Raw genomic sequence first — 24606 nt, forward strand, 5'->3', positions numbered from 1 at the left:
AATTTACACCATCTAGTTCTTTCACAATGAATGTTAAATGAAAATTTTTCTACACACCTGAAAGGCCCACTGTTCACATGAACTATGGTAATAAAAATTTTGACCTTTAATTTGTTCAATGTATAGTATTTATATTGCAAAACCAACGGTGGTACAAGAAGCAGTGATAAAGAAATAGTAAAAATTGACTTTAAAAATCAAAGGTTTATAGTCTTACAATGTGTTAATTATTTTAACTGCATATAAAATCTAAAACATAGCAGAGCTTTCTGTTTAGTTTTACTCATGAATTGACTATAGATTCTCTCAAACTTTTCTGCCTCTGATGATTTCAAACCACAAACCTCAGGTCTCAGCCTCCTGAGTAGCTAGGATTATAATTGTGAGGTATTAGTATATGGCATCCTCTTTGAACTTTGAACTTGATTTCTCTGTCTACCTTTACACGTAGAGGAAATAGTAAACTTGGTGGTTTGCTCATTGTGACTTTTTCATACATCACGGCTTTGAAGTCCTCCTCATACTGACATCCAGTCAAATTGCTATACCAACATTTTGTCTAGCCTTTCTTCAGTTTCAGAGGAGTTTAAGGCTTTCCTTTCCTCCCTCATTCCTTTTCTTCTCTCTCTCTCTCTCTCTCTGTCTCTCTCTCTCTCTCTCTCTCCTCATTTTCTTTATCTTTCTAATAGTGAAGACTTGGCTCATTCATTAAATAATATATGTTATTTTGGTATAAAAATTATTTGATTATGTTATTATAGACAGTTTGGACTTTTACAAGCTTAAAGATAGTAGAGTACAGTTTAATTCTTACAAGTTTTCATTAACAGGGAGGTGGGAAGTATTTTAATTTTCTCTGTGAAGTGTGGAAGAGCAGAGATGCTATAAAGATACTGGCCACACTTTTCCAAGGATCTCACTTGTGTGTGGTCCATGTTTTACTCACCTTTTTAATGTGAATGTTTCTTGGCACAAACACTTCTCTACCCATGTGGTGGTTCTTTATATTTACTTTAAATTGGAAGGATATCTAAACATAAGCAGAGTAAACACACTCTAGATTGTGTCTTTTGAGTCACATACACAAATAGATATTTGAAGTCTTTTCTGGCTTGTTAGTCTGGAAACAAGGGATTTAGTTGCAAAATTAGTATAGAAAATAAGTGGAAATGCTTTCAAATTCTGATTTTTGTAGTACAAGCTAACATTTACAGACTTCTTTATAGACTCATTTATAGGAGGTTAGTGAGGAAATGGTTATGTGAATAAAAAGAGTCCTTTGTGTTTTCTGGGATGCAGTTGACTTAATGTCTTTGCAAACCTTTGACAGGAATGCTTTGCAAACAAAACTAATGATATCATTATAAATCACTTCAAACCAACTCATTTAATGAAGTGATGGCAACTCAAAGTTCTAAAATAGCAATAGACTTTGGTAAATATCTGGACAACTGCAACACTATCAGGCAAGTTAACCCACTTTTACATTTTGTCTGATGAGATTCTGTGCTTTCTTCAGAAATATTCTTTGGGGGAAGAAGGAAGTACATGATGTAAAATGAGACTTCAGGTCTCTAATTGGGCTCCAGGTAGAGGATAAAGATGTATCTACCATGCTAGTATTCACTAAAGGATTTTGAATTTGGAGTACTTTGGCTTTTAGAAAATATATTGAACAAAATATTGAAGCAATAAGTGAACCCAAAGCACAAAGCAAAGATGTGTGCACTTACTTTCTGAAGAGAAGATGTCAGAATGAAAGAATGAACTAATCCATTTGTAATACACTTTCCTAAATTTGGGAACAGATTCATGGGTAGTTTGTGTGTAGGTTAATAAAACTGAGTTTTAAACTAAATAAGGTTACCTTTATGTTTCTGTCCACTGTAACTTTATGCCTTTGAGAATTATGTCTCCTACTACCCACTGTTCTGTGATCTTTTTATTAAAAAACTTTTCCTTGGGTAGTTGTAAAAGGGAGTGTCAATCTAACAAAGCAGGTTATGCAAACAGGATATCTTAATCAATGTTACCGCTTTCAACATTCTTCCCTCACTGTTCTTAAATGTATAAGCTATACATTGGGTTATTGACTGCCTTCTTTCCCTCATCTCATTTGCTTTCCTCTTTTCCCTTGATCTCATCCTACACTTTTCACTTGCTTTCTGCTGTTTTATTTTGCTGAATTTTGACTGCTTTTATAAAGAATTACACTACTTGAGTTCACCGTACAATCTACTATATTTATACTATGTATACATTGCATACCACCTAACATATTTATTTGGAAATTTATAAGCTAAGTCTAGCTTCCATATATAAAAGAAAACATACATCCTTTGTCTCTCTGAGCTTGACTTACTTTACATAATTTTTTTTCAGGTCTTTCCTTTTTGTTACAGAGCATACGATATCATTCTTTCTAATGGATGAGTAAAATTCCATTATATATCCATATATATGTACTTTATGCATTTAGCCATTGAGAAGACTGATTTCATATCTTGGCTAGGCAAATAGTGTTGCAATAAACATGGTTGTATTGATGGCATTATTTTATCCTGGTTTGTAATGTCTTGAGTAAATTCCCAGGAGTGGAACTACTGTGTGATCTTGTTATGATAAGCCTAAAAAGAAAAATCTGGGGTTTGTATTTGACAAACTACGGATTCGAAATGAATGTGATAAGGTTTTTTAATAGTATTTTATGATTAGAAAATCTCAGGAAGTTACTTTAAAATTAATTATAATTGTATTTTGAAATTCAGTTTGATTCTCAAATGATATATGCGAAATAACATATTAACCACCAGTGTACATAAAAGTTACTATGTAGCCAGTAGCAGGATTAAAAATCGACATTTCTTTAAGTTTTTGTTCCCCTATTTTGCCTGTCACTTTTTTTCTTTCTTTTCTTTTTTTTTGGTGCCTTTGAGGTTTGGGTCTTCATTTACCAGGTGTTTGGGTTTCCTTGGTTTGGATAGGTGTCCTTGGATGATTCTTGTAAACTAAGAAACTACTTTAGAAGGACAGATACAACCCCAGAACATACATTTTAAAATATTTTTGCCATATTCCCATGTAATTTTTTTAATGCTCTTGAACCATTGATCTTACTTTGGAAAGCACAGTTATAGAACTTCCTCAAGGATTGTTATCTGAACAATTGCATGTGTTTTCCATTACTTTCTCTAAATTGAATTCAGGTTTATTGGCCTGTAATTCTCTGCTTCATCTCTTGTTCCACACGTAAATTTGGCAATTACCAAGCAGTACATTTTCTACCTCCCAGCCTGCACTTTGATGCTTAGATGGATTTGTGTTTTTTTATACTGTTCCTAACATAGAGTATTTGAAGGAGGAGGGAATGTCTTATGATTTTTACTGAATGAACTCAAAATGTTCCGGAAACTTCCTCTATCCTTTACATTCAATTACAAGCTGAAGTGCAAATTCACTTATCTGTTATGTTCTTTTTCTGTGTCCTTTGCAACAGGTACAGGTCTTTTCTTTGGGTATAGTTGTAATCACTAAACTCAGTTGCCTGTTAGAACTGTAATGTTGAATTGCTGTGAATTTTCTTTCCAAAGTTGACTTCGTAGACTTGGCTCCTTTGCCTGAAAAATAGTCAGTATTTCGAGCAAATGTGTCAGACTCTGTGCTAAATATCATATATATTACATTATCTGTTTTTAACTCCCTGAGATATTTATGGTTTCTAGTTGGACATGCTTGTGTGCAGGATGCTTGAGAACAGAAGCACTTCAGCTTTAGGAGCTTTTCAGATTGGGGACTATTTGCATACATATTAGTGGATAAGCACCTCTAACATGGAGAATGCAAATCAGAAATGCTCCCAAATCTATGATTTCCACTTTGGATTTCTGAACATTTTGGATTTAGGTCATTTTCATTAGTAATGATCAGTCTGTACGCTAGTATGCTGCCATGCTCATTTTCAAGACATAGAAATTGAGATAACAGAGAAGTTGGAATTTTTTGTAAATGAAGTCTTGTAAATAATAATCAGTCCCCTTGGCTGGTAACCAACAGTGGTCAGACAACACTGCTACAAGCCGTGCATAGTGTCTATAGTCTGTGAGCTGGAGTGAGGTCTGGTTTAGAAAGGTCTTAGGTTAAAGACCCTCATTGGCATCTGTATGTAGTGGTGTATATCCATAGTCCTAGCAACTTTAAGTTATAGGCAGGAAGATCTTTAGTTCAAGGCCAGTTTAGACAAAGCTGGCAAGAACCTATCTCAAAAACAAAAGAAAATACTGGAAGAGCTTTACATATAGCTTGAGAGAGGTAGAATGCTTATATAGAATGCCCTGGGTTACTCCCCAGAAATGACCAGAAAAAAAAGGTGCCCCAAGCTTCATTTGTACCCCTGAAATCAGTAGGATGGAAGTGTTAGTGTTTCCTTTTTCCCATTGGAAAGTTCCTAAATCTTTGGTGATTTATCTTGGGCTTTGATGTGGCCATATTCACAGAGGTAATTTCATCGGTACATTAAATGATTTCTTTAAGTTTCTTTTCAGGATCATTGAGATTGCTTTTAGGTTTCAGAGATGCCAGTTAATAGAAAAAGGATGTTTGCATCAGATAAAAAATTTCTAGTAGGCTTTCCAGGTTTTCTTTGGAGCACTCTGCTGTCTTCCTTCCATTACTACCATTCATTGTGGTAGTAGCCCTTATGTCTACTGCAGGTCCTGTAACAAACTTCCTTGCCTACTTCCCCTTCTCCTTCCATCACTGTTTCAGATTGAGGATTGCAAGCAAGATGTCAAGATCTTGTGTTAAGGTTTGCGAAGCTAATCCTTTGGACAAAGTCATATTTTAACTAATCTAATAAAATGTTATTAAAATAGGAAAATATTAAAAATGCACACTTGAATGTTACAGACTTTTTTTTTTTTTGGTCCAGTCGTGGGGCTTGTACTGTGGGCCTGGGCGCTGTCCCTCAGCTCTTCAGCTCAAGGCTAGTGCTCTACCACTTGAGCCACAGCGCCACTTCCGGCTTTTTTCTTATGTGGTGCTGAGGAATTGAACCCAGGGCTTCAGGCATGCAAGGCAAGCGCTCTACCACTGAGCTACCTTCCCAGCCCACAGACTTTTCTTTACACTAAAATGCTAGAAATTTATTTTTCATTCAAGATCATTTTACTTTTCATAGTCACTGACATTCACTTAAAATTTTTGAATTTTCTTTATTATTAGAGAGAAAGTCAACCAACTGTGATACTAGGAGTCAGTGGGGTTGAAGCTCTTACTTTGATCATTATTCACCTCCTTGCTGGTACCTTAGAGTATTCCTTAAAGTGGAGTATACTGTTATTCATTTCATATTCAGCGTAACACCTGATAATTAGTACAAGCTAAGTAAATGTGTGTTGAATGAATAATAATTGCATAGATAACAGAATGGAAATTTGAAGTAGCAAAATATTATATATATATATCAATTTTCGGTTATTTTATTCAGTCTTTTGTGTGTGTGTGTGTGTGTGTGTGTGTGTATGCATGTTGGTGCTAGGGCTTGAATTTGGGGCTTGGGCACTGCCCCTGAGGTATTGTGCTCAAAGATAGTGCTCTATCACTTGAACCACAGCTCTACTTATGGATTTTTACTTGTTAACTTGAAATAAGAATCTCACAGACTTTCCTGTGTGGACTGGCTTCAAATAATGGACTGGCTACCCAATACTCAGATCTCAATCTCCTGAGTAGCTAGGATTACAGGTATGAGCTACTGGCACCTGCTCAGACTAGTTTTACTTAGTCATTAAGAGTAATATTCAATTATTATGTTACCATTATGAATTTTAAATTAATGCATTCTAGTAAATATTTTAAAGGTTCATTTGACTTTCCTGAGTGGTTTTTTCTTTGTGTGCCTATTATGCAGTGTTTTATGTCTTGTTAGAGAAACATGGCACAGTACAGGGTTCATGATGGTGATGGTTTCATTTAGCATATAAAATGCATCCTATAAAACAGTGTATTACCATCTGTGCTTCACTTAACTCCAAAGAGATTACACAACTTCAACAATTACTGAATGTCTCTTTAAACAACATGTAGTTTATAAAAGCAGATTAAGGATTGTAAAATATTTCTCAATTCTCTCCAAAACCCACCATGTTTAGAGGATTTCAGAAGCAATAATAAGAAAAAGAACACATTTGAAAATATCTTTCTTTGATAGACTTAATCTCTTTGAAAAGTTGAGATGATCACTCAACAATACATTGCTCTCTATAAGATACATTTTCTGCAATATAATATTTTCTCTGAACAAATATGTAAGTGTAGACTTGATAAGGCTCTGTACAACCTATAGATCTGTATTACTTTCCATTTGTTTTCATTTCTTCAAAATGGATTGCTCCTACCTATAGCAGTTTCTACCTGAGGTTGTTGAACTCTGTTCATCTGTAGTTTTCTATTCTGAGTCTTTGGAGACTCTACAGTATAAAGCCAAGAGATAACCAAATATTTGTTATTAATAGTATATAAGAACTTGGTGTAGGGCTGGGAAGGTGGCTCAGTGGTAGAGCGCTTGCCTTGCATGCCTGAGGCCCTGGGTTCGATTCCCCAGCACCACATAAGCAAAAAGAAAAAAGCCAGAAGTGACGCTGTGGCTCAAGTGGTAGAGCACTAGCCTTGAGCTGAAGAGCTGAGGGACAGCGCCCAGGCCCAGAGTTCAGGCCCCACGACCGGACCCAAAAAAAAAAGAAAAAGAACTTGGTGTAGAGCATATATTTGAAAAGAAAGAGTCTAATTTTAAATCCAGGAGGAAAGGTAGAAGCAATTTCTCATCTATGAGTTAGGATTTGACTTGATTCTTAATTCCCTTATGCCCTATCTTGTAATGTTCACTATTCTTTGTATGATACAATGCTATATTGAGCACTAATGTCTTGAAAGTAAGAATTGAGACACAAGTAGATATGCTTCTTCAGTATTCATTGCTTCTAGTGAAACTTTTCAATCAAGAAATATAAACACCGATACACACACACACACACATACACACACACAAACACAAACACATACACACACAAAATCTCCCTCATTCTCTTCCTCACTTTCTTTCTCTCTTAATCAGGGATTCATGAAACCTCATACTTAGAATGTATTGCAATTCCAGTTGTTTACCTAGGAAACTGTAGCCTATGAATACACGTGTTGTCAAGAAAGCTTATTGTATATGCATAAACGTATGTATGTGTACATATATATACATATGTATATAAAGGACTGTAAAGCTTCTTGATGTAATGGAATATTGAGATTTATAAAACCTCTTCATAGAAAGTCAATTATTATGCAAATATCCTCATATATCAAGTTGAAGTATCTTTACATTTATACTGGCTGAGTAAATATAAAGCAATTGTACTGATGCTTGTTCTGGTTTTGAAATATTTTAGCCAGGTTTTTAAACCAGTGCATATTGTTCTTTCTTTTTGGTTGTTATCAAATTAATTTCCAGTAAAGTGTCTGACTCACAGAACTTATTCAGGGAATATTGGCCAATAGAAGTTATCGTAAAAATAATGGTTCAGCAATAAGAAACCTTTTTTTTTTTCCTACCAAAGCCATTTGAGTATTTACAACACCATTAGTGGGCCAAACAAAATTATCAATACAAGCAGGCAGCTTTGGACAGCCTATGAGAAGATGTGAGAAGCATTCGTGTCTGTCTGTCTAGCCACATACCAAATGATTTCTCAGACCTTATATGGTATGTAAACTGGACCTTCCCTACTCCTTGTTAAGAGGGACTTTTACTCTCTGGCTAGACATCTTGAATTTACTTATTATATGTCATACTGGACAGATTACTTAAATACTCAGAACCTCATTTCAACTGTGTAAAAATGAAGTGTGACATACTATGTCTCAATCATATGCTTTTGAGAGTTAAGTGAAATATTAAAACACATAATACACTCTTAGAAAGAATTTCCAGTGTACATTTGTTATTTGTTCAAGTTCAGGAATGAGCGATAGTCTCTCTGAAAAACACATTACTAAAGTTTTTTGAACATGTTTATTTTCATTGTCCTGAGATTATTTGAAACAAGTTAGACTTAAATTATTGGTCTTAATTTGAAAATAAGAACAGCTGATTAAATTAGGTCTTGCTACTCTGAAGATACTTTGAACTGATAATGAATTCACTAAGATACTGGCCAGTTGTTAATTCAAGGGTAATTTTTATCTATCAACAATAATCTCTTAGAGTTGTCTCTAAATAGTGTAGGTGTAAGGGAGGGGAAATAGCTTGAATCAACCATTAGCCCAGTAAGTACTAAAAAGAAATGGTGGAGAGAATAACTAAAACATGCAAACCAGAACTTAGAATTCTTTCCATAATGTTAAATGCTTCAACTAATTCTTTTAAATCTACTTATAGTCATCTCTTAGTCAGCAGTGAAGACAGTATAACGAAAGCTACAGTTGTATTGTTCATTCACTTCGAAAAACTTACAAAATATGGAGTGATCATTACCAGAGGCTTGCATGGATTGATATTAGGATCTCATGAATCTTGAGAGGTCTATCTGTTGCATTTTTATGTGCATTTTCCACTGGTTCTTTTTTCAGATACTTAGAGATTCAGCCCCCCTTAGTCATAACAATTAAGAGTCATAATTACTGTTATTGTGCAGTAGTCTGCAAAATACAGAAGACTTAAAAGGTATTTAGAAGTTTTTGTAAATGTTTAATATGTAAGTATGATTTCTTATTATTGATATTTCAATTGTCTCTGTGGGATAACTGGATCCAATCATATTTGTGGATTTCTTTTATTTATTATTTTTTATTCTAAAGATACTGTACAGAGGGGTTACAGTTACATGAGTAAGGTAGTGAATACATATCCTATTGAACATTGTTAGCTCCTCCTTTGTTTTGTTTCCCTACTATCCCTTCCCTCCGCCCTCCCATGTAACTTGTTTTCAACATAGTATATATCTCATTGTTACAAGGGGTCAACTTGTAACCTTGTTTCAGCATTTTCTTATTACCCTTCCCCTCCCCAAATTAGAAAAATACATATACAAGATGTAGGGCACCAGAATCAAATACAGTGACAACAGGGGTTATACCATAATGGGAGGAAAAACATACAAAATAACCAAAAAAGTCACATCGTATACAATGGAATTCTATGCCTCCATCAGAAATAATGACACCATTCCATTTGTTAGAAAATGGAAAGACTTGGAAAAAAATATTTTAAGTGAAGTAAGCAAGACCCAAAAAAACATAGGTCCCAAGGTTTCCCTTATTTGCAATAGCTAGTATACGTGTAGGACAATCTTACCAGACAAAGAGAAAAGATCAAAAGCTATGTAAACATGACCATATAAGATGATTCATTTCGCTAAGCGAAATGAACCCCAAGTATGGACACAGGGGCATTTTTCTTTGTTGCTGTTGTTTTTAATGTTTGTGGATTTCCATATGTAGTCTTCAGTGCACATTAGTACTGCAAACATTGATGTTTAGTAGATGCTAAATTTAAGGTATAACTTCATTTGAAAACTAAAGAGCAATCAGAAACTGTTTCATTAATTCCTCAGAAAGTGATCCTTCTCTGATACAGTTATATTTTCCTCAAGCATTTAATTTTTGTTATGCATTTACCTTTCACAAGTTTAGTATTTTACCATTTTTCCAGTGTGGTTTGATTACAAAAGAACAGAACTATTTGACTCTGTGTTTCTGTTAGTACTTGCACAGCTGTACTCAAAGGAGTTGATGAGCTGGACAGCGGGATTCTAAATAGCAGAAGCTTATTGCAGCATTTGCATATGAATATTTTCTTGAGTTCTTTTCCTAGCCTCTTAAGTTCATAATCCTTTCATCAACTGACAGTTAAAACTACTAATACTGTGAACTAATATAAAAATGAATAAAAAACAAACAGATCAAAGGATTTTATGGACTTTAACTTACATATATATATATATAATATATATATATATATATATGTTTTTTCACGTTAATCTCGTGAGCAAAGCATGCAGCTCTTTGGAATGATTTTTACTTAATAAGCATTGATTTTGGCTTTCTAGTTATTATGTTGAGGAGGCAGTGTGTGATGGAATGAGCTCCTTTGAAAATTCTAGATGTGCACAGCCTAGGAAAAACCTTGGTGTGTTTGTGTCTCAGTATCCCCAAGAAAGAAACTAGGGTAGTATTTTTTAGCCACTACTGCTAATGTGAGGATTAAATAAATATGTAAGTGGACTCTGATAAGCATCAGTCCTTAAAGTCTACTCATTATTATTCACTGGGGAAGAGAGAGGGAACAGAAGGCACTGTGCAAAAGGAAATGCATTCATTTCCTAACTCATATAATTCTAATTCCTCTGCACATCACCTTTGTAATAACAATAAACTAAATAATTAAATCTATGGAAATAATTAACCTATGGAAAATATAATTTGTTTTATTGTGCTCTGTTTCTTAGCCTTTTATCCGTTTATCCTAAATATTAGATTGCAGTAAGAAATGTTACAAATGGCTGTTAGCCATAAGTGTAGGTTTTTACCTTTCCTTGGATTTTAGTCTTACTTTCACCTTTTATTAATTTGTTTACAGTACAAGGTGTTTTTCTGGTTAGTTAAGAAGAGACAGCTTTTGTTTTCTATGGAGAATGAGCGCCTTTCTCTGTGACACAGAGTTTACCTTTCAACTCCTGGCAAAAGCAGGAAGTGTACAGACAGACAGAAGCAGGAAAGTCTTTCTGATCTACTTCTTTCTTTTTGACTAGCAGTCTAACAGTAGCTGCTAGACTGGATGCAAAAATGGCGTTCTAGGTTAAATAAGGCTTTAAAATATGTTAGCTGTGATTATACAGCTCTTTCCTAAATTTCTATTTGCTTTTGAACTTATTTCAAGGGTCTAACAAATTTTATAATTTTTTCTTAAAAAATTTTATAGATGATATTTAAGAGCTTATAGATTTTCTTACATTAATATGTCCTTTAAATAAGAGCTGCCAGTTGGCTTATCTGTGAAACATTTTTTTTTGTCTTCTGATGTATTACACCATGATATTAATTGATACATGATGTTAGTGTTTCCCTGTGTTCTTGATTCTTTTTTTCTGTGGATTCTGTATTTGCAAATTTGCTTAGGTACTGTAATTTCTTACTACAAAATAAATACTGGTGTTTTCCTGCAAATGTAAAATGTGTTATGTGAAATTAGTGGCACTGTTACAAAATTACAACATATGTTAATGTGTATGTGGGTATTAGATGTACACGTTAAACATATTGAAGCTTTTGAAATCTATTGTCCTATTTTCCTCTGATGTGAGGATTGTTTGATGATGTATCTCATGGGTCACGTGTCATTATAATGATGCTCGTGTAACTAGTTTTAATAATCACTTTATAATTTTCTCCCCAATGAACAATGTAAAACTTTGAGTGAAAGGAAGCATACAAGAAAGAAAACAAAAATGACCTGTGTCTTATAGCCTTTGATATTTTCCTTTTAGTCAAGATCCTTTGCAGGCATTGCTGCTCTGACCACTCCTAATATGAGCTGCTCTTGTTCTGTCATATCATCTGATTAGAATGTTCTCCCTGGGCCATCTTCCAATTACCTGTGGTACTCTTTTCACTAGGTATCAGCTTGAGGCTTTCTGATTCCCTATCTGCAATAGGAATTCTACTTCTGCAACTAAAAATTGGATTTTTTTGTTTCATTTTGCTTTCGTGTGTATACCTTTATGTGTGTTTGTGTGTGTGTGTGTGTGTGTGTGTGTGTGTGTGTGTTGTATGTTTGTGTGTATGGCTCCCTTGTAGCCCAAGCCAGCAGAATCTGTCTTTGCCCCAGAAGATGTCTAATATTATTTACTGATGCCTAATAAATAAAGTGATACAGGGTGTGGTTCAGTAAATTAGTGAATAGTAAACAAATAAATGCATTTTCTATTTAAAAAAGTGATTATTCTTCATGAGATAATGTGGCAAAAAATTTTTGATACATAACAAATAGTTTTTGTGATATGCTAATATATACTCCCAAAGAAATATTTGATGTACTAATGTATACTTTCAAATAAATATATGAGAATTTCTGTTTTAGGGAAACCTCACCAACATTCATTTCTGTATACATAAGCAATCTGCCAATTTTGTGCTGGAAAAAACAGGATTCCTAATGCTTTATTTTGAAAAACCATTACTTTCTAAAAATACCAGAGCACTAGTCATTAGATGCTCAGCAGTTATAGAATGATGGACTGTACACCTCTCTGTATACTTAGCCATATATTCATGAGGTTATATAGGTCTTAATGTGGTCTTAACATTTTATGGAACTATTTGGTGCCAGCTACATTATGTCTCTGATAATAGCACCTGGTACCTGAGGCCTTTCCACATTTAAAAAAATGCATTTTTTGCAATATTTATGTCACTGTTTGCAATTACTTAGTTGAATTTGGAAGAAAGGAATCACGTTTCATGGTCTTTCAGAGATGAACTTATTGGGAAGTTTTTGACATACATTACATTTATATATTACAGGTGTGCAGTGACCCATTGTAATACATTCCATATAGTGAAAAGCAGTGAAACATTGAGTTAGTGTTGGTAGAATATATATCTAACATTCTCTTTTAAACAGCTTCAAGACTATGATACATTCTTGAATTTACAATATATTTGTGGTATGTTTGAAATGTACACATGTCATCATTCAGAAAGCTCAATCAAACTTTGGAGTTTGTTTGATTCTCACTTTCCTTTTGAGTTATCTTATGAAAATCAGAAATTTTGGACCTCTTTTTCTTTCCCTATGAATTAAGACTAATAATGTGATATATCTAACACGCTGTGACAGTATCACCCAGAATGCCCAAATAACTCAGAGCTCTAGGCATTGTTTCTGGCACATAGAAAATGGTCACTAAATGTTAATTATTATTCAACAGTTTTGGATGGTATTTAGAGTAAGAAGAATAAGCTCTTTCAACAGATATTTTAGGGGCCTTCTTTAAAATGTGCTTATTATTTTGGCCAACATGCTTATTGAATGCCTACTCTATTCCAGGGATGTAATTAGGTAGAGGGCATATAATGCTAATTTCATTATCAATTTAAGGTTTTGAAGGGAAACTTGTATATGATTCAAGCAAATTAGTCATGTGTTAGTACAATGAAGATCATGTGTTAGTACAATGAAGATATCCTTAGTTGTATGAAAACTAATACGGAGACATGATAAAATTGTAGTATTTTTTTTCTTAAAAATGGTATTTGATCTGCCTTCAAGTTTTCACAGGAATTATCTATTTCAAATATGAGGAAGGCTACGGAACCTCCTAAACAAATAGAGTATAGAGATAATAAATTGAAAGGTATAGTATTAAGAATAAAGGATTAAAACACAACCAAGGATGGCTGGATCTAATAAAGGGACTGGTTCTTTTATTTAAGTTAGAGCTGAAGTATGGTAAGGATCAGAACTTGTAGACCATGTTAAGTGACTTTACCTTTGTTCTAAGAGCAAGAGAAAGTCCTTGTGTGGCCTTAAATAGACAGGATATCAGGGGTGCATGTTGCAGCTTGGAGTAAGTATTGAGCTGACTCCACAGGGCAGATGTAAATAAACCAATTAAATGTCAATCATTGCATTCTAAGTGGGGAACTGGTGTGAGATTTCAAGCAGAGGCAGTGAAACATTAGATATCGTGGTAGTACTGAAGAAAAGGATGACTAAAGTGAGAATTTTGGAAGTAAAATCTATAGCACTATGATGAAAAGCTCAGATATGAGAAATGTCAACAGTTTAACGTTAGTTAAACGGATATTCATTGAAGTAGAGAATCTTGGAAAAGTTCATGTTTGGGGGGAACATTAGGGGTTTTATTTGGAGTATGTAGAGTTTGAATTGGTAGGAAACGGTAAGAAAGCAATTTTCAATACTTGTTGAATCTGAGGAAATGTTTTAGTTGAACTGTCTTATATAGTTATGTGAATCTGGAAAACATAAGTGTATCCAAAGCCAAGGTTTATTAATGAAGGAAAAAGTATACCATGAAGGCAAGAGAGGATCTAGAGAAGAACATTCAAGATGTGTTCATATAATGTCTTTGTGTAAACAAAGGAACAAAGGATTTAGAAAGCAAACACTGAGGCACCATAGAGAGGTAAGTGATACCCTAAATCAGAGAAGTCAAGGAGAGGAGAGCTGAGAAGGAAGGAGTATTCAACACTTCCGTGGAAAAGTGAAGGAGCCTTTTGAATGAATTAACATGGAGAATTACTACTGACTTATTGAGGTCATTTAGAAGAATGTAGGTGAATTAGTTAAAAGTAAGAGGATAGTGAGGAAATAAATACCATGGAAGAAAGGGAAAGGTTATCACTGGGGGGAGGACAAGAAAATATAACATTTTGTTATGTATGTGTCTTAATGTTACTTAATTGTACACTCAAAAGGATTGAAATGGCCCATTGTATGTTTTGTTTATTTTACCACAATAATAAAATGTTTGAAAGAAAGAAAGACAGTGAAGCATCCAGTTGACAAGAAGACTTATAATGCATCATTAAAAAAAATAAAAACTTTTACCTCTCCAACCAGGCAATTAAAGACACGGGAATCTCACCTAGTTGCAAGGATTTGCCTTAAGAAGAAAAAAAATAGTTCATCTTTCATAAGTAAGTGTGAAACTGAAAAGGAGGGACTTTTCATAAGCTGGTTTCTTTGATATTTACAGTCTAAAAGGTCTTGGGGGTAAGATAAAATGGTGAGAAAGATAAAAATTGTTCCCTGTCTTGTTAAATGTATTTTCTGTCAGAAAGATAAATAAGGAATCACTGTAGGAACATATTTGTTTTCCCTATTACAGAGAAAATAAAAACTCATGGTAGTATATTCTCAGGGGCACAGACCAGAGACAGGAGGAGTCAAGGGAGTTTTCTTTGAGGAACTTATATTCAAGTTAAAACATTAAGGTTAAGTGGAAGTTTGCTAGAACTATAAAAAATGGTGAAAATGCTTTCTGACTGAGAAAATTGAAAGAATACAAGAAGGCATAGATATAAAGGAACTGGGAAGGGAGTCTGAAACATTCAGTGAAGGAATTAAAGGTTTTTAGAGCTGGTTGGAGAGGAATTATTTTAGGATGCATTGATGTAAAAACATAAACTGTAGAAAGAGGCCAGGTGTGCACATGGTGAGTAAATCACACTTGACAGCTGTCTCTGGCCGTCTCATTGTCGGCTATTTTCTTCTGAGAAGTGCCTTGCTTCTGTCCACCAGGAGTGCTGGTATTCACAAAGCAAACAGCAGGTTGAGTTGAAAGGGGCGTTTTGCATGAGGATCAGCTGACCTACAGTCTAGAACTGTACTCCTGGTAACATGGAATTTCTCTTGTGAAAGTCAGTGTCCTTGTTGTAAAAGGAGGAAATGAAATCAGATTCTTTTGGGACCTACCTAACTGAACATTTTCAAAGATTATCGTTTTTTTTTTACAATAAGCACCTGTTCTATAGGCTCCACATGAGAACCAAAAGCCAAGTATTGAGCAGAATTTATTCAAGAGCAATTTCTTTGTATTGAATGTCTGCATTATATAGCTGCATCATTTATAGGCTCTGTGAGACTATATATTAAGAGAGTTAACTGACAGTATTGTGCTGCCCTGGATGACAATGGAGTGTCATTGCTATGCCGAGTGACTTCCACTAGCACCATTGAAGACAATATTTTCTTAATAGTGCCATCAAGTAATTTTTCCAAAATATTGATTATAGACAAAAAGGTGGTGATGCTTCAGGGCACTGTTTTTTAGCTTTGAGAAAGGGCATGGATTTATTTTAATAGCTGTCACCAGTTTTTTCAATATTTATTCAATGTGAAATACAGAACTGTTAGTACCATTCTATGCTTGAAGTATGTCAAGATTTACCTTGTTTGCAGTGCTTAGTCCATGGAGATGATGAGCATGTCATGTGGGTGTCTCCTTTGTGAGAAGAGGAAACACATGTATCGGTGCATGTGTAGGAATGAGTACACTTCTGTATGATGTAGGTCTCACAGGTGGGCCAGTGTATGCATTTATTGTTCTTAATAGTTTAAAAACACTGTTGTGCCAGGCGTTGGTGGCTCATGCCTATAATCCTAGCTACTCAGGAGGCTGAGATCTGAGGATCCCGGTTCAAAATCAGCCAGGGAAAGGTTCACCTTCTGGGTATTCATTTAATTAAACACTTCGTTCATTGTTTAGAAGAGTTACATTTCCCCTAAATGTATCATCCTTTAATCATTTATTTTGTGTTATGAATAGAACCCTTCATACATTATCACATATGTTTGTATTTTAGGTCTATCTTCCACATGTGAGAAAATTTTAAGCAAGATGATATAGTGGCCCTAGAAACAATGTAACAGACGTGGGTGCATCCATAAGTACAGGGTGACCACAGTGCGGGGACAGAGGAATGAGATGGACACTGACAAGCATCTGTATAGTGCTAGGCATTTAGTTTACATTGAGCCACTTAATCTTGCTGATACCTTTATTTTTTCTTTAACTCTTGTTTTAATTCATATGAAGAAACTGAGACTGAGGGAGATTCCATGACTTGCTCAATGCTACAACTCAGTAAGCTTCAGCACCTGTACCCCAAAACATGTCTACTGCAGTTACAAATTTATCTTTGTAATTGTGTTAATGTAGGGAGGAAATGAGAGAAGGAAGTAAGGAACGCAGGTAGGTGGGAGGAAGGGAGGGAGGGAGGGACAAAAATTAAGGTAAGTACAGCAGTTTTTGCATAATATTTTTATCTCCTTTATCTTACAAGTCTCACAGTTAAATGGAACTTCTGAGCTCATTGAAGAACAGGAGGGTTTTATTGTTTTTAAAATGATCTGCTTCAGCATACCCAGAATCTATTGTCAGAGAACTCAGGCCGAGAATAGCACACTTTTTACTAAACATTAAGATTTAGTAATTAAAGGTGATAAAATAAGCTTTCTTTTTTTTTGTCGGTTGTGGGGCTTGAACTCTGGGCCTGGGCACTGTCCCTCAGCTCTTCAGCTCAAGGCGAGCGCTCTACCACTTGAGCTACAGCGCCACCTCCAGTTTTCTGGTGGTTTATTGGAGATAGGAGTCTCTCCTGCCCAGGCTGGCTTTGAACCCCGCGATCCTCCGATCTCAGCCTCCTGAGTAGCTAGGATTACAGGCGTGAGCCACCAGCGCCCGGCAGGCTTTCTTGTAAAAAAAAAAATCCTATTCTTGCCATGCTATTTAAAACATGACATAAGAGGAAAGTCAGTCATGATTGCTAACACAAAATTTCATGTAAAATTTTTGAGTAAACTATATTAAATAATACATTAAAAGAATGATATAACCCAGTAAAACTCAACCTAGGAGGGGGAAAGTTGTTTAAAGATAAGAAAATTCTTAATATTGTACATTCTATTAATTCATTATAGAAAAAAGTCTTCTGGCTCTTTGAAAGAATGCTGAAAAACTTTAACAAATTAATTCGATATCTTTTTTCCCCCGGTGTATGTGTGTGTGCAAATTCCTATTTCTTGAACTCAGGGCCTACATGGTGTCCTTAAGCTGCTTTTGTTCAAGGTTGGCACTCTACCACTTGATCCATACCCCCATTTCCAGCTTTTTGATGGGCAGTTTATTAAAGAAAAGGGTCTTATAGACTTTTGAACTACAATCCTCAGATCTCAGCCTCTTGAGTAACTAGGATTACAGACATGAGCCACTAGTGCTTGTCTTGGATACCTATTTTTGTAAACAACAAAACAAAAATTTAGCAGCATACAAATATTTCTCTATCTCCTTAATAACCTGTTTATTTACCAACATTGAGAATAATTAGCAGAAATATTTTTAGTTAATTCAGGGAAAATCTTTTCACAAATTTCATGTTTATCCTATACTTAATATTGTTCTGGAAGCTTCAGACAAGGCAATTTAGGAAAGAGGAAAAAAGAAATGTGTATATATTGGAGAAAAGATGATATTTAATGTTATTTGTCTATAATATGATTTACTTTGGAAAACACACAAATTCAATTGAATGGATTTTTATAATTTTTGGCTTATTACATTTTGTAGCTCATTGTTTACATAGGAAACACTGGAATTTTTCAATATTGTTTTTATCTTTTGGTTGAACTGTCAATATTTCTTTAAAACAACATACTTAGGATTTTTAGTTATTTAAACCTGACTGTGGTCTAAAAAGAACAGCTTGGAGGTATTGGGTAGTTAGAGAGGCATGGTAAGAGATACTCAAATAGAAATTTCCAGAAGAATAAATAGACATTTTTAAAGTTAAGAATGTAGCCTGTCCCAACTTAAGAAAGCCTGGTGATTCTGGGGAAGTGCTGTCTTCCATATTGGAATTTCAAATGGACTGGTAATATCTTAAAGAAATAGAGATCCTAGAAGAGGATCACAATAGTCCAATAGCCATGTACATAGTTTCATATAAAATGATGCTAATCGAAATGAATTCCATGATCTGAAAGAAAAAAAAGAAAGATATCAGGAGAAAGAGTGAATTTAAGATATCCGTGATGACAGCATTAAACTTTCTGGCCTTATAAATGTGTTGAGTCACTTTGGCTTACAAAAATAGAATTTCAGGAGCATATGCAGGATATTAGATCCTTATTCATTGAAAATACTGAAGAATTTTCAAGAATTCAACGTAATTAGTAATACCAGAGAACACTGTTCAATTACATACAGAAAACAGCGCTGCAATAGGACATCCTACAGATGAGAGAAGGGGTCTTATTTGGTTTCTCAAAACAAAAACAACCTTCTGAGACTTCATGGCTCTTGTGTGTAGAGCTTGGCTTGTAGTTGAAAGCTAAATATGCTGAAGTTTATTCTTGGTATTATTTCTTTCATATAACATGTTGCAGGTTTGGTAACATACCATACTTTCCTTCTATGTCAGATTTATCATCTAAAGTATAGCCAACTTTAGATACTCTTTCTTAGTAAGATTTAAGGAAATATAATTTTACTCTTTTGTTTTACAAAGGCGTTATATTTCTATTCCAGATAGACATTAATTTTTAGAATTAAATGTGCAGATGCCAGCTCTAGCAGATGAGGAGAGGCAAAGGGTGATAAATGTTTTGTTTCTCATTTCTTCCTCTCCACCCTCTGTAAGACATCTGTTATTAGCTTGATTACAAAGTTCCCTAAAGATTCACTGAGCTTTATCCTAATAGTTTTATCCTAATAGCTATGGATCTGGAGGCTTCAGACTGTATCTGAGTAGCTTGACTTGAATATTAATTAAAGTGATTTTAAAAAAATACACATAATCATAGTGACAAATTATATAGGGGAGGTACATCCAAAGTAATTAGTATTGAGCTGCTGAGCTTTTTACTACTTTCTCTTGCATTCAGAATTCTAAATGTTTTGAAACTGAGAATAAAAACCAAAATGTAAAAGCAGAATATCTTTAGTTCTTCTTTGATGGTTTAAGAATAGATCACATGTATTGTATATATGCAAAGTTCATTCATTTTTGTATTGTATAGTCTAATTAAGACTTTCTAACTTTAATGGTATTTCATAAAGAAAATCTTTTATGGTGAAAATCTTTTTTTTTTCATTTTTGCTATACTGGGGTTTGAAGTCAGGATATCATGCTTGCTAACTTGGCATTCTGCCTTTAGTCTGGTTTTTACTATGTGTTTTGGCAATCTGGTTTCACTTCCCATCTTTGTATCCTGAGTCACAATCTGCCTACATTAAGCTTACTGTCATTGCTGGGATGACACGTACATGCCACCACATGCAGCTTTTCTCCATTGAGACTGAGTCTCATGGACTTTTCTACCTGGACTCTCTTGGAACTGAGGCACTCCCAATCTAACCTCTCAGGTATTTTGGGATGACAGGAATGCACTACAGAACCAAGCTGTGGGTTGAGAAGAGTTCTCACAAACTTTCCTGCTCAGGCTATTCTTGAACTATAATCTACCCATCACCTAGTGAGCTTCAGGAACCAGTTTTTGTAGTAAAAATATTAAGGACTTGTAAAAAGTGTTCAGCCAAGAATAAAAATAATTGTGTTAGGTTAGAATACTGCTTTTGAACATTTGTTATTTGTACATTCAACTGAATCATTATTTAGTATTCATTTTTATGGTCACAGACATAGACAAAGTAAACCTTGGCTGAATAACATTTGACTACTTTAACTAATGTAACTGGTTAAGGAATCATTCAGGGTTTTACTTACTTATCATTAAGAGATGAGGAGCAGCAATGTCTCTTCAGTGGTATAAAAACATATAAAGAGGAATAATTTTTATCACTTATTTTCATGACATAATGGGTAGATGAAGTAGTAATGTGAATACTACATATTTAAATGAAATTTAAAATATTTTCTTTAAAATAGTAGACAAATAGTTCTCCTCTTCATACTTACTTCTTCAAAAAATTGGAGAGACTAAGCTGATCATTTGCGTAAATATAAAGTAATGCATTTGAATGCAGAAAGCAGATAATTATTTTCATATCTTCTTTAAGCTTTTATAAGGCTGTAGAATTATCCCCAAGGGAAATGAGTAACATTAGAGAGCAAAGATATAACAGAAAACATTATATAAGAGAATATTACAATGTGTGCTAGTACCCATACATACCCACACACACACACCACACTTATTTTTACTTTTAGGGATATGTAAGGTGTACTGTAATGTTGGTATAAACTGGTATTGTTCATTCTTAAGATATATGTGTTGCTTTTGGTCTTAGGGCTTGAACTCAGGGCTTAAAAGCTGTCCTGGGCTCTTTTGCTCAAGGTTCTCTGTCCAGTTTGAGTTGCAGTGCCACTTCTGGTTTTCTGGTGTTTAATTAGAGATAAGAGTGCCAGGGACTTTCCTGCCTGAGCTGGCTTTGAACTGCAATTCTCAGATCTCATCTAGGATTACAGATGTAAGCCAGTGGTGCCCAGCTCTTAAGATACTTTTTATGGCTTGATTCTCACTGTCTATTTCTGAAAATTTAAAACTTCACTTGTTTTTAATTACAATTCTGTAACTGCTTACTTTAATATATTAAAAGACCTAATGTATTTTTGCCTTAGAATTTGATTTTGAGTATCAAAAAAAGGATTTGAAAGCTACAACTAGAAAACAAGAATATTAATGATACCAACATGCTATTATTTGCAAAGAACAAATATGACTAGTAATTGATTTTAAGGAACTTAGGCATGAGAACATCAGATTCATATCTTTTTTTGTACATTTTTTATTGTAAAAATACTGTAAGAGGGGTTATAGTTACATGAGCAAGGTAATAAGTACATTTCCTATTGAGCATTGTTGCCTCCTCCTTTGTTTTTCCCCTACCATCCCTTCCCTCTCACCTCCACAACTACCCCTGACCCCAAAGTTGTAAAGCTCGTTTTCAGCATAGTGTCTTTTTTTTTTTTTATTGTGAAAATAGCATACAGAGGGGTTGCAATTACATGGGCAAGGTAATGAGTGCATTTCTTTTCAAGCATTGTTGTCTCCTCCTTTGTTTCCCCTTCCCAACCCTTCCCATCTCCCCCCCGCCCCCACCAAAGTTGTAAAGTTAATTTTTGACATAACATCTTGTACATCTCATTGTTGCAATGTGTCCACCTGTATCCTTATTTAAACAATTTGTTTTTTCCCTTCCCCTCCACAAATTATACCAACATCAAATACAGTGAAAACAGGGGTTATACTGTGGGGGAGGGACATACAAAGCAACAAAGAAATCATCTTATAAATATGTTAGAAACAATCACAAGAAAGAAAAAACACTTGAGTCCTTATCTTGAGGATCATTTCCCTTAACATCAACTTATCTGAGAGTTTCTGCTTGTCTAGACATATTAGTTATTTCAAATAAGGGAAACCATGGGGCCTATGTTGGGCCTGGCTTACTTCACTTAATATAATTTTTTCCAAGTCTTTCCATTTCCTAACAAATGGGACAGAAGGGAACCCTACTGCATTGTTGGTGGTAATGTAAACTTGTTCAACCACTTTGGAAAGTAGTATGGAGGTTCCTCAAAAGACTCGACATAGAGCTCCCCTATGACCCAGCAACGTAGTGTCTTGTACATCTCATTGTTACAATGGGTCTACCCCTATCCCTATTTAAGCATTTTGTTTTTTCCCTTCCCCTCCCTGAATTAGAGAAGTGTATATACAAGATGCAGGGCACCAACATCAAGTACAGTGAAAACAGGGGTTATACTGTTGGGGGAGGAACAAACAGAGAAACAAAAAAACACATGGTAAATTATGAATACGTTACAAACAATAGCAAGCAAGAAAAAAATTGTGTCCCTTTCTTGGGGCTCATTTTGCTTAACATCATCTTTTATGGTCAGATGTACATAGCTTTTGATCTTTTCTAATTGTCCTACATGTTTACTAGTTATCATAAAGATGAATTTCTACCCTTCCTAAGAAAAATAACATTGTTAGGTCTTGCTTTAAAATGTACACAATGGCAGTGTTTATAGTGTTGGCTTTTCTCTGATTTTTTTAAAGTTATATATATTGATTTTATATTAATATTAAACAATATACTATAAGGACTGAAAATGATTGAAGGTATCTTGAAACCAAATTATAAAGCTATATTATAAAGTTATATATGTAAGCACTCTCTTCAGAGGTAATTTATCTTAGTCTTAGATATTAAGATATATAACTACTTTGTCTCTATTACTCCTCATATTAATAAGTACTTTTATTCCAAGCATTTACTTCAGCATCGATGTGTATAAATATATACATCAGATAAGTTTGTCTAATTCTATAATTTATAAGGTACTGTTTCTGTTGATCTTTTATCAGAGTGATACAAAATGATGAGGAGGAATAACAAAAAAGTTTAATTCTTGCAATTGCTTTTCATAAACAGTACCATAAAAATAAGTATTTGTGCTTCTATTTATTTTGGATATTTGAATAGCCCCATACAGCCTGTCTCACAATCCTTTGCCTTCTACAGTGTCTTTGGATTTTTCTTGATTCTACTTCACTCTTTCTGAATGACACTAATCTTTTGTCCAAATGTGTTGGAGAATTTAGTAATTATGCATAAATATGCTTTTTAGTCATATTCAGGAAAATTCAAAGAATATTTTGGTAACATTGTTTAGATTTGTCTTTTAAGTTTGTTTAATGATAGTCTTAGTAGTAGTATTGTGTGATTAATTATTTTCAGTCCAAGATGGCCTTAGTGTTTCCTTTTCCTTTTTTAATGATTCATGATCCCCTTGCACCAGGGCATCTAACACTTACATTTCCTTCTGTCAAGAAGAGACAAGATGAATAATATTTACTATTTCTTTCCACAAGTACATATCTTGATGAATCTGTAATTACTTGGAATTATTAAAGCTTTTAAACTTGGCTGTATACCTGCTGGAATATGTTAAGTAACCTCGTGCACTGTTCATTGTTTTAGTTAAGCAGTTTTTTTGTATAGTTTTTAATACATTTATTTTTGTTGCCTTCTTTGTGCCAAACACAGTACTGGCTGTTGGGGGTATGAATTTAGGTAAGATAGCATCTCTATGCTCAGGGAATTTTTATCATCTGATGTCAAAGGCAGGTGCATATTCATACTTGCAGTTTAGGGGAGAAGTCCATAATGGAGGCTTGCAAAACACATAGGGAGCTAATTGTGGACTTAGAGCTTCAAAGTCAAGTTATTTGGTAAGTGAAGAGGAGAAAGAGTAGAAGCACACTTTCTTCTAATTAGTTTTTTATTGTGAAAATACTGTACAGAGGGATTACAGTTACATGAGCAAGGTAATGAGTACATTTCTTCTTAAGCATTGTTGCCTTCTCCTTTGTTTTCCCCCCTACCATCCCTTCCCTCCCACCTCCACAACTACACTCCTCTCCCCCTTTAAACACCTGCATCCCACCCCCCTCCCGCCTAAATTGTAAAGTTCGTTGTTCAACAGTGTCTTCTACATCTCATTGTTACAATGGGTCAACGTGTATCACTATTTAAACATTTTGTTTTTTCCCTTCCCCTCCCCAGATTATACCAACATCAAATACAGTGAAAACAGGGGTTATACCATGGTGGAGGAACATACAAACCAACAAAAAGTCACATGGTATCTTATAAATACATTAGAAACAATAGCAAGAAAGAAAAAACCACTTGTGTCCCTATCTTGGGGTTCATTTCGCTTAATATCATCTTACCTGGTCAGATGTACATAGCTTTTGACCTTTTCTTCTTGTCCCCAACATATACTAGTTATTGCGGATAAGGGAAACCATAGGACGTGTTTTTCTTTGGGCCTAGCTTACTTCACTTAATATAATTGCATCACATATACTAAAATTGGAACAATACATAGAAGATTAGCATGGCCCCTGTGCACACAGTATTTTCAAAGGCATGAGCATGCTAGAATATCAGAAACATCACAACAAACTGAATAGCTCTGTGAACTGAGACAGTAGAGATGAGCAAGTAATAAACACAGAAATGAAAAGTAATCAGAGACCAATCTAGTCCCAAAGAATGC

The 24606-nt window shown here is 34.6% G+C and overlaps 1 protein-coding gene and 1 pseudogene across 1 annotated transcript in view; both read left to right on the top strand.

Moving 5' to 3' along the window:
• The window catches only part of Mmp16 (matrix metallopeptidase 16), a 237477-nt gene that overhangs the window by 15306 nt on the left and 197565 nt on the right, over positions 1 to 24606 (top strand). The window lies entirely within an intron of this gene.
• On the top strand, positions 24391 to 24489 carry LOC122102498 (annotated as a pseudogene).

Source organism: Dipodomys spectabilis, unplaced genomic scaffold (assembly GCF_019054845.1).
Source record: "Dipodomys spectabilis isolate Male_0828 unplaced genomic scaffold, ASM1905484v1 ptg000783l, whole genome shotgun sequence".
Taxonomy (NCBI): Eukaryota; Metazoa; Chordata; class Mammalia; order Rodentia; family Heteromyidae; genus Dipodomys; species Dipodomys spectabilis.